Source organism: Nicotiana tabacum, chromosome 5 (genome assembly GCF_000715075.1).
Source record: "Nicotiana tabacum cultivar K326 chromosome 5, ASM71507v2, whole genome shotgun sequence".
Taxonomy (NCBI): Eukaryota; Viridiplantae; Streptophyta; class Magnoliopsida; order Solanales; family Solanaceae; genus Nicotiana; species Nicotiana tabacum.
Genome location: NC_134084.1, coordinates 35,456,857 through 35,469,245, shown reverse-complemented (window position 1 = coordinate 35,469,245; position 12,389 = coordinate 35,456,857).

Sequence of the window (12,389 nt, the reverse complement as noted above, 5' to 3'; positions counted from 1 at the left end):
TAATGATTGTAAATGATGTCCTGAGGGTATGAAACCCCGGATTTGTACATCGTCGTGCTATATTGAGGTGACACACATGCTAGATAACGAGTGTGGGGTCGTGCACTATTGGGGATTGTGACTTAATCCGTCCCGAATAACTAGTTTACCGCGTATTTGACTGAAAACTGTTTGCTATCATCATGTTTTGGGCTGAATGCCATATTTGGGCCTCGTGCCAACAATTTGGACCCTTAGGGGATTTTTACTGATATTTCCTCACTGTTTTGACTTTATACTTGAACTCAGTCATGTTATATTCTACTGTTTTCATAACTCAACCATGTTTACTCTGTTTTAACACTTAAATGATGTTTTAAATTATATTTTGGGCTGAGCATCATGTTTTACAGTTGCCCGAGTGGCTTATGAGAATTTTGACTGAGTAAGGCCGATGGCCTATGTTGTGAGGAAACACCTGATTATGATTACGAGGCCGAGGGCCTAAGATTGTACGCCAAGAGGTGGCTTGTTGATATGAGGCCGAGAGCCTAGTGATGATTCCACGAGATGGCTTGATATTGCACGTGGGCCGTAAGGGGGCCCTCCAGGAGTCTACACACCCCCATTGAGCGCGGGTACCCATTGTGATGTGAGATATAGCCCGAGGGGCTGGTGTTGTTCTATGTTACTGCCCGAGGGGCGATCCTTTATGTGTTTATCTTTCTTAGTTGCCTGTCATTTACCTACTTAATTGTTAAAAAGGCATTTCATGAAGTTTAAACTGAACTAAAATGACTTCACATATCTTCACTAATTCACTGTTTTTACTGGTTTTTACTGCTTTATTATAGCCTATAATGTGCCTTACGTGATTTCATATTTCTCACTCTTTATTTATGATTACTGCTCATTGAGTTGGAGTAATCACTTTACTCCCTACACCCCGTGTGCAGATTCAGGTGCATCAGGTCCCGCTAGCGAGTGCTGATCTTTCCAGCTCAGGCGGATTCGAAGATTCTCTAGGTAGCTGTCGGCGTTCGCAGCCCAGAGCTTCTTCCCTTATCTTATCTTTCTGTGTTTTAGATCTGTATTAGACTATGTAGACCTTTCTTGTATTTTTCGGATTTGTAGTTGCTCATGACTAGTGACACCCCATTATCGGGTTGTATTGGATTTTATTTCCGCAAATCGTAATGTTCACTACTTATCGTTTTGGGATTATTATTATGATGTTTAAGACTTAATGCTTATTATTTAAATTGTTTAAGATTGAGATGGGAATGTGTCGGCTGACCTTGTCTTCACGAGAGGGGCCATTATGATTGGGTCCAGGTTTAGGGACGTGACAATTTCCACATGATACGTAGGCAACCCACTTCAGGTTCGATCGACCATTTAAAAAATAAAAAAAATGCAAAAAGAAAAGTGACTAAAAAATGATTATGATAATAATAAGGACTGACTGAGTCCATTCTAACGTGTCTCTTATTTTGAATTGTGAAGATAGTTTAAGGTGGTTGGTTTGTGGTAAGATAGCAACACAAGATCCAAGGGAAAAATGTCATTGACAACTAACATCGAAGCTGTTACAAATGCTCAAGAGACTCAGGGTCAGAGAGTTCAACAAGAGTCTATTGTGGTTGAGGAAAATAGATTACTAAAATAACAAATGAACGAAATGTGTCAAGCATGGGCCAATGGTCAAGGACTGCCCTTTTCTATTCATGGTTTCCCAGAGTTCACACCCATCTCGACACCATTCTGGTCTCATTGTCTGATCAATCCTATCCACCTGGCTCAGTCTTTATCCCAATTGTACGACTACAGCTAGAACTTCTGTTGCGCGGTCCCAAAGTGTGCCATTGACAACTAATCAGATAACCACTACTGTTATGCCCGTTTTCACCATCCCACAGCCAATGGTGGTGCAGAGAAAAACTCATGAGTCACAATTTGCTACCCAGCAAGAACAGTACCACTCTCCTGAGTATCACTCGTGCCTATTTGATCTTCCTGCAAAGATTGAGAAGCCTGCCCGAAAGATGACACATGAAGAAATGACCCACAAAGTGAAAAGCTTAGAACAATAGTTGAAAATATGTAAGGGTTGTCACGTCAGAAGAGTATTGCCTTCAAGGATCTATGTATGTTCCCCGATGTTCATTTGTCACCTGATTTCAAGACTCCCAAATTTGAAAAGTATGATGGACATGGAGACCTCATAGCTCACCTAAAAAGGTATTGAAGTTAGCTAAGAGGTGTGGAAGAAAAAGAAGAACTAGTAATGGCTTATTTCGGGGAAAACCTGACAGGGGTAGCCTCTGAATGGTTTACTGATCATGACACCTCTCACTAGCATGTCTGGGATGACATGGCCCAGGTCTTTGTCAAACAGTTCCAATACAACATCGATATTGCCCCAGACCGCAATTCCCTTTCAAACCTGAAGAAGAAACCAACTGAAAGTTTCAGAGAATATGTCATTAAATGGAGAGAGCAAGCAGCTAGAATTAAGCCACCCATGGATGACCACAAACTAATCACTGTCTTTCTTCAGGCTCAAGAGCCAGATTATTTTCAAAACATGATGTCCGCAATAGGAAAATCATTCTCGGAAGCAATCAAAATTGGGGAAATGGTTGAGAATGGCCTTAAGACAGGCAGAATTATAAGTCAAGAAGTTCTCAAAGCCGCAACTCAGGCTGTCCAGGTTGAATCTAATAATTAGTGACACGAATGAGAATGATGAAGAAACCATGATGACATCAGTGTCGAGAAGAGGTCCCAGGAGAACATATTGAAGGTATGAGAAGCCTCATCAGGTTTTCTATGATTCCCCTGAGCACTACTATCTACCTCAGAACCCACCATACTCTGTTTCTCCATCTCAGTATGTTGTCCAGCCACCAAAACACCCTAGAAGGCGAGCACGAGCATCACAAAATCTCTACCAACCTCTACAAAATTTTCAAGTGCCTTATAACCCATATCCAAGCCAGGGGTATAAAGGGGAACAAAGGTTGAATGATAATTTTACACCAATAGGAGAGTCCTATGCAAGTTTGTTTGAAAAATTAAAACATTATGACACGATTGCACATATGCCTCCAAATTATATGGACCCACGTGCGAGAAGCTTTGACCCTGTTAAAAGGTGTAAATACCATTCCAATGCCCAGGGGCATGATGTTGAAAGCTGTCGGGATTTGAAAAGAGAAATAGAAAGGATGATCCAGGAAAATTGATTGAAATTGGAGAAGACCTTGGTGATTCTGATGAGCATATTGGTGGCTAAATGTCAAGCTTTAGTAATTGAAAAGTCATTCCTTCCTCTCTAGGAAAGAATTTTGGTAGCTTGTTTTGATATTTTTCTGTTATCTGGGTTATTTCAGGGTTGTGATCCAGATGTTATTTGTTTTATTAAGTCAAACTCTTCTATCCCTTTATTTTTTCTGTGTGAGTCTTGTCTGTTTGTTCTGTTGCTATTTTTAGCGTCTGGGTTATTTCAAGGTTGTCGTTTGGATTTTAGGTTGTTTTTCATATTGTCAAACCCTTCCATCCTTTACTCAATGAAATATAATTTGTCCTTTTGTGTCATTCCATGCTTAGTTCTTTTGTCGTTAGTTCTAGTGACATGACATGCATGCAGAAGTTTTAGCCAAATCTTAGAAAATTGATTTAAGCTTGAATTGGATAATGGAGAAAAAGACACTTTTGAGGATGAAAAGGAATTTAAATACCTTGGAATTAAGCCCGAGTAAAATTTAAGTGGAACTAGAATAGTCATACTCGTGAAGGTTAAGGATCTTTACCTTCAAAATCATTGTAAAGATCGGGTTTGAGGAAGAATCAATTAAAGTTTGTTGGAAAGTTTGACATTAAGGGATAGAAAATGTCTTGTGACCATGACACACCAAGAAGACAAACATGTTCGTCAATACTATGATCGCAAAAAGATACGATGTTTGACGTTCTCGAGGCTGGGGGCCCTTTTTATGCTACCCAAACACTTTATACCTTTGTTACCCTTTTTTGAGCATGTGTTATTTTCTTTGACCACCCTATTTTGGAATCAATTTTAGAGTCAAAAGTCAAAAAATAAAATATAAAAGAAAATGTAAAAGAAAACCAATGCCTCAAGAGTACAAATTGGGGCAATTCTTAGAAAGTTCAAATGAAAAAAGAAGAAGAAAAGAACTGTGGAAGGTCCATGCCCCAAGAAAATAGAAGCTGGGGCAACTTGTTTTGAAAAAAAAAGAAAAAAAAAGAAGAAACAGAAAGAAAGCTGAAAAAATAGTTAGGTCAGATGTTTGAACTATGATCGACCTGATTCCTTAAAAAAAGGATATGTAGTCAGCCTTACATGGGTCGGTCCAACTAAATAAAAATTCAAAACAAAAAAAATCCAAAAAAATCCCTAGTATCTGAAACTGGGGCAAAGATTTTATTTCACTTTTGAAAGAGTCGATTCCAAGAGTTGTAAGCCTACAACCCTTCATTTTGAGTCTTTGAGCCTTCATGCCGACCCTTCTGTCCAACTATATCCAAAAACCTTCCAAATAAAGACCTCCCGATATACCTTCAAGAATGCCAAAAGAAGCATGCAATGAGCAACGGTTGTCACGCGACAGAGAACACTATCAAGTTGCTCACAAAAAAAAAGAAGGGGAAAGAAAAGAAAAAGAAAAATGAAAGAGTCTTACTAGTGAAAACCCTCATGGGCACCATAAGGCGGCGGTAATCAGAGATAAATAAATAATAGAAGCTTGTTGGTGAAAACCCTTGGGGGAGTTGATAACTAGGGATTCTAGCCTATTTTATGCTCCTTTTTGCTTATGTTTGGGATTAAAAGTGTGTACAAGTATTCCTGAAAGCTAACTTAATGTGCTTGTTTGCAGTGTTTGGTCAAAAAGAGACAAGAAAGTCAAAACCAGCTCATAAAGGAGTGAAACCTGCACAAGTTCAATGCTAAGCCAAAAGAGCGCTGACAGCGAAGAAACTGACGCAAACGCGGAGGGTCGGCCGCTGAGGCGGTCTTATTTATGCTCTCAGCGGTGGCAAAGTTCAGAGAGTGATGTTTTGGTCTTAACAAGTTACCGCTGCCCGCGGTGAAATTGCGCGGCAACAGTGTCTCTAACGCGGTAGCGATCAAGTTACTACCTTCTGCGGAAGCAAGATTCAAAGAACCAAAAGTGGAGCTAAAAATTAAAGACCGCGGTTTGTGCTTGCTTTTGCGCGGCCGTGGTAGTTATAGCACTGCAGCAGTCCATTTTCCGCTGTCGGCGGAACCTCTGTAGGGGCATTTTGTCCGAAAAATTTAGCTGTATATAAATAGTTCTTTTTCAGATTTTTAGGTCATCTGTTGTTTAGAAGAGCGCGTGAACAGCCGTTTTTAGCCCTTTTGAGTAATTTTAGAGCTTGGTTAACCATTAATCTTCTTCTCTTGTAATTACTTTTTATGGGTTATATTTCATCTAAATCTTTGATTTCTTCTTTGATTATGGGTAACTAAACCCATTAGCTAGGGTTGTGGCTCAACCATAGTGTGGGTATTTAATGGGTCTTCAATTCTAGGGTTTAAATGTTTATGGGTGAATGATATTTGGCTTGATTTATGCTTTAAATGTTGAATTGGTGGTTGCAAATACTGATTTGTGCCTTTTTGACTTAGGCTCTTCTTGAGAAAGAGAGACTAAGTCTAAGAAATTCAGGCTAACAAGGAATTAGGGTGCATTCATGATATTGATAGCCCCAATTAAAGGGTTAAACCTAGAGATAGTAATACCCGACTTGAGCCATATTTGCTTGCATTGTTTGACACCCAATTGGGCTTGAGAAAGTCAATTAGGGCAAAATCACTTAAACTAATGAGAGGTATAGAGTGAGTAGTTATGTGCAATGGCTATACCATGATCCTAATTATAACAAGTTTTTCCTAAGCTTTAGACTCCGTTAGATGCCGCCTAGGTGTAAGTCACTTCCCTAGTGCCTTTACATCAATTAAGAAAATCTTACAAAAATATCATACTTAGCTTATTTTCATGCATCATTAGTATTAAAGTATAATAGTAAACAAATAAAGAATGATTGGAAGTGAAATTAAGAACATCACACATTGCTAGATTAGATAGGAACCCAATTCCAAACATATCTTAGCTCTCTATGGATTCGATCCCGACCTTTCGGATAAAAGCTGCATCGACCGCTCTTGCTACTCTATAGTGGTATAGGGTTGGACCCGATCACAAAGTCAATTTGGTCAGCACACTCAGTTGTTACGCTCAACAGGCCTTCAGGATTCATGAAAATGCTTTCCCCAAAAAGGCTCTTGTCAACCTACTTGACTAAAGCAAGCAAAGATAACCTCAATGTTGGTCAGGGACTCTCTGTAGTACTGAACAAAGACTATGAAGTGTGCACATCATGCAAAAGGCGCATATCCAGTTGCGACTCTCTCTGACAAACAAATTACCTCACAAGCAAAGCTATTCAAGATATTAGAAAAGGTTATCCGAGAAAAGAAATCTTTTTTCGAGATAAGGCTGACTGAGCCACAAATACAAATGGTACTGGGTGTGAAACAACTAGGGTTAATGCAGAGAAAAAAGTCTCTTGAAACCGACTCAAGCAGATTGAGCAAAAAGCCAAGCTGCCCAAGACTCAAGGCCATAAACTGACCACCACTTTTAAAACTGACAAATTTTTCTTTGCTTGAAATAGGAACAAAGCAGTTCAGAGAAAGTGGTTACCAAAAAAAAGAGGATGAAAAATGAAAAAAAGAAAAGAAAAGAAAATAAAAATAAGAGAATAGCCGACAAAGGGACGTTTCTCAAATCTTTGCCTTTATTTGTCTTGCTAATGTGCATAAAATGTTGACATTGCTCTTCACATTTTTCTCCTAAGATAAAGGCCTTAGTCTGATGAATTTTCTCCTAGGATAGAAATCTTAGTCTGATGAATCTTTCTCCTATGATAATAAATTAGGAGACCTAGTCTGATAAACTTTCTCCTTGGATCAAAATCTTAGTCTGGTGAATTTTTCTCCTAAGATAAGAAAACCTGGTCTGATGAATTTTTTCCTAGGATAGAAATCTTAGTCTGATGAATCTTTCTACTAAGATAACAAAAAAAGGACCTAGTTTGATGAATTTTCTCCTAGGATCAAAATCTTCATCTGATGAATCTTTCTCCTAAGATAGAAGACCTAGTCTGATGAACTTTCTCCTAGGATATAAATCTTAGTTTGATGAATCTTTCTCCTAAGATACAAAAAAAAAATCTTAGTCTGATGAATCTTTCTCCTAAGATACCAAAAAAAGACCTAGTCTGATGAACTTTTTCCTAGGATCAAAATCTTAGTGTGATGAATCTTTCTCCTAAGATAGAAAACCTAGTCCAATGAATTTTCTCCTAGGATAAACGTCTTAATCCGATGAATCTTTCTCCTAAGAAGAAAAAAAAACCTAGTTTGATGAATTTTGTCCTAGGATACAGAGTCTTAGTCTGATGAACTTTCTCCTAGGATAGATGTCTTGGTCTGATGAATTTTTTTCCTAAGATATAAAAACCTAGTCTGATGAATTTTCTCCTAGGATAATTTAAACAAAAAGTAAGTTTGATTTGAAAAGGGAGGGGGTCAATTTTTAGTTTTCTTAAGTTATCCATCTTTAGTTTTCTTGAAATCAGAGGTCCCGCCTGGAGAATAGGGTCAGCTTTTACTTTAGTCAAGCTTAGTTTATAGTTTTCTGCAAGCTCAATCTCAAATCTAGGAAACGTACTTCCTAGTTTGGGTTTCTTGGATTTTATTTCTTTAGGAGACGCACTTCCTAATTTTAGGTTAAAAGTTTCACCCTTAGGAGATGCACTTTCTAGTCTGGGTCTTTCAAGATATACTTTTAGGAGACGCACTTCCTAAATTGAGATTTCACCCCTAGGAGATGGGCTTTTAGTTTGGGTCATTTAAGTTCATCTCTAGGAGACACACTTCCTAGTTTGAGTCATTGAGATTTCACCCCTAGGAGATACACTTCCTAATTTGGGACATTCAAGTTTTTTTGGCAGACGCATTTGCTAGTCAAAGTTTTCTTGCTTTTACTCATAGGAGATGCACATCCTAGTCGAGTCTTCAATTTTACTCTCATCATTGCATCTTTTATCAATAGCATAAGTGATTTATAGTTCTGCTAAAATCTCACAAATCTTCCTAGTGCAAACTGGGGCAGAAAAGTTTCTTTTGTTTTGTGTGTTTTGTTGTAGTAGCAGGCACCCACCTGGAGAACAAGGGAATTTATTTCAGAGTTACTTCAAATTTCAAGTCAATAGCAGGCGCCCACTTGAAGAACGAGGGAAGTCATTTCAGAATTCAATTCAAGTTAGAATTAGCAGAAGCTCGCCTCAAGAATGCTAGTCGACAAGAGTTCGAGATGACAAGAAGACTTCTCAATCCAAAGAAAAGAAAAGAAGTGAATCCAAAGTGCAGAAGTGGAGAAAAGATATAGATTGCTCAAGACAAGACTAAAGTCACGAGCTTTGCATGTCCTGTCTTGATCCGAAAAGCTGAAGAAGAATGAATCAGCTCCTGCAGCTAGCAAGCATCAAAGTTCAAATCAAAAGTTTGCATGAAGAACCATTCAAGACTCAAGATCAAGCTTCAGAAGACTTATTGATAGGAATCTTGTAATTCATAGCTGATAGACTTGTTTACTTCTTTTAGATTTTGATTCTGATGTAATAAGAGGAACCGCGGACCAGAACCTCGACGAAACCTCACTCGACTCTCTCATCCTCTCCACACACTCCATCACTTCATCAACCTCTGAACTACACGTGGCCTGATTCCTTTATAGCCAAGGATATGTAGGCAACTTAGATACCAGGGCTCGGTCACAATCTTCTATCCATCTTTCTTTTCTTTTGAATAAGTGTCGGATCAGAAATGAATTATGTCGCTTACTTGTTTCTTTGCTCAAAAACACTTCGTGTTTCCAAGCAAAGAGGAGCAGTTGTAAGCACATAATTTTTGACCCGCACTATTTTTAAGTTAGTTGTAGTATTTTAAATATTTACTTGAGTTAATATTGATTATAATCAATTTTTATTAGTTTAATTTTATTGTTGTAGTATTTAAAAAATTAAAAGAAAATACAAAAAAAAAGTTTCAATTTTTATATTTAGTTTTATTTTAGTAGTTTATTTTGATTAATTAAGAGTGATTTTTATATTTTTATAAGATTGTTTTAGTCTTCCTACAATATTTAAGCCCAGCAAGACAATGATCCATTCTTCCCAACTCATTAGCCTACTCTCCACTTAAAATGCAAGATTTAATCCTAGCCATTGATTTTCTTCTAATTCAATGGACATCATCCCTTCCCACCTCCATATGAAATATTCAATTATAGAAAACCCAATTTCTAAGGATAAAATGGCAGACCTCTCATTATCCAAAAGAAATTGGCCTTATCTCCCCGACTGGAGTGAAAAGAATTCACACACATAGATAGAGAAATCTGAAAGTTAATTGAAAAATCACTTGATGTGCAGTGGAAACAACATTGCTAAATCCTAAGAGCTTTCCCTTATGGAAATTTTCAGAATTGAAGATACTTATCATCTTTGTTGACTTGTTCAATTCCAATTCCATTTCACCGTCCTCCCTTCTATGCAAAAACTTTTCAATCTAGAAATCCAGAGATGTTAACGCAAAGAGGGAGTCGCACATCTTAGCCATTTTTTCCAGCACCCCACCCCTTTTTCCCAAAAATAGCAACACATACACATAGGAGAGACCGAGGGATCTAGAGGCAAAAAACGAGAGAAAGAGAGGATTGACGCAAAACTGAAGCCTCCAAAATTTCCATCTTTTTCTCACTGGCTTCACTTTCTTCAAAGCAACTCAAACTCAGATGAAATCACTCATCTTCCTCCATGTTTTTTCTTCATTTTTGCCATGTAAAAGCTTCACTAAAAATAGTAAAGACAACCTTGAAAAATAGTTGTAAACCTGTTATTTCAACCATGAACTGTACAAAATAAAACTGCAAAATAGTCCTAAAAATCAGCCTTCCGACTCCAAACACCGTGAACATAGCACAAGTTACCAACGGGTTCGAGTTGAGGTTGTGCGAGGTCATCGATTCCAGTTCAAATTCTGATTGATATGCTCATTAGAGAACTTTCAGAGCTCTGTTTCTTGCTGTACACATTAGGGAACATATTCCATAATAAAGGTTTCAATTTTAATTCATCTCTTTATTTATTAGTTTATGTTGTGCTTCAGTACTTTCAAATTCATTGCCGTTGCTAGTTTTGGTTATCTTGTCACATGCTTTATGAATTGATTTCTTTATTCCCAAAGAACATTATATGCCATTTGTGCCGTTTCCTTTTTCGTTGATTCAATGATTGAATTTCCAAGGATTGTTGGTTTGTTAATGGGTAATGGGAATTTGGGCTGACCATATGTTTGGGTTTAAGGAAATTAATTATAACAAAGGGCACATGGGCAGAGCAAGTTTTATTTGCCAAGCCCAATGATTTCAATCAATAGATTAAGAACTGAACCACTCCTCCATAATAGATAAATGCCTCATACTTTTAAAGATAGAGTAGCGAGTTGTAAACCCCTTTAACACGTAGATAACTTGTCAATACTCTAAATAGCTAAAATATTTTTGACATCCAGTAACTTCACATTCATAAATTCTTTGCCTTCACAATAATCTCAAAGTCAGAAGAACAACTTATGAACACCGTAGTTTGCTCTAGGCGGGCTAAATAAATAAATCATCGTGACTATGGGTACGGTTCCCGTGGTATAATCACGATACATAACTCCAACTCGAGTGTGCATTTCGTATGACTCGACCACAACTTCAAATAATAATAAAAATTAACATGTTGTAAATCGCGGGTGCGTTTCACGTGGTGCGATTCACAATGTATACAAAAATAAACGAGTGCGCGATATCGCGACTTGTTCAAATAAATTCCATAAATACTAAAAGTGGTTTAAGAGGTAAAAATGCATAATAGGTTTCAAATATGTATTAACCAGATAATTAGGCCAATTATCAATAGTTGTGCGACTGTATTAAAACCACAGAATCTGGGAATACCTAACACGTTCTCCCGGGTTAACAGAATTCCTTACCCGGTCTTCTGTGTTCGTAGACACAGAGTCAAATTTCCTCGATTTGGGATTTAAAATAAACCGATGACTTGGGACATCATAAATCATTCCAAGTGGTGACTCTGAATCTAAATAATAATCCCATTTCGATTATTGTCACTTAAATTGGAAAAACTCCCTATACCCTAAGGAAAAAAGAGGTGTGACAATGTGGTTGGTATTGAGGTGACGCACATGCTAGCTGACGGGAGTGTGGGCGTACACCGTAGAAATTGTGACTCAGTCGATTCTGTGGAACTGTGTAGTCATCTTATTGGAATAATATTAGCATACCCTATGTGTTAAAGAATTTGAGCAGTGATTTATGTTAGAAATCATGTTTAGGCTATGTGCTGGTAATATTGGGACCCACGTCGGTCGTTCTTTTGCTGTTGAGTTATTTGCTTAAATTGAAGTTATGTACTTAGATGTATTCATCATTGCATATCATATTTTAGTCTCTATTTTCAATTATTGTCACATCATGTATCATTATTTTTTGGTGATTGGTATGAGTGTTGTGAGGTCAAACGACTTGAGAGATTGATGACCGAGTGAGGCCCAGGGCCTATTTGAGGGTGATATTGATGGGATCGGGCTGCAAATCCATGAAATCCTTTGTAACTGGTAACGGTAGTTTGAAGATTTTGTCACGACCCTAGTTCTCCCTCCGTGAAATGTCGTGACGGCACCTAGTACCTACGACTAGGTAAGCCTAACAAATTGTGGAAAAAGAAAATAAAAATACAAACTGGCAAATTTCGAGTAAAAACATAAATAAAGAGTTTAGAAATACCACTCGGCATATACAATAGATGTTCACAATACTGAGATCAACTTCCCAAAACCCGGAATCTCATGAAATCACAAGTTGTGGATACTACATAATGTTCTAACTCCGGAATGTCTAATCAAAAAAAAATACAGAAGGGCTATAGCTAAAAGAGAGAATAGAGAGGGACTCCTCGATCTGCCGACGCGGCAGATATACCTCGAAGTCTCTGAAGATTGCCTCACCTCATTGATAGTATGGCTGAGCCGAAGAACCTAGATCTGCACACGAAAAACATGTGGAGGAAAGGGCATGAGTATACCACATAAGTACCCAGTAAGTGCCAAGCCTAACCTCGGTCGAGTAGTGACGAGGAAGGTCAGAGCCCTACTGGTTATAGATGAAAAACAAGGTAAAATAGTACGGAATATGACAACATAACTAGAATACTAATAGTCTAAAATG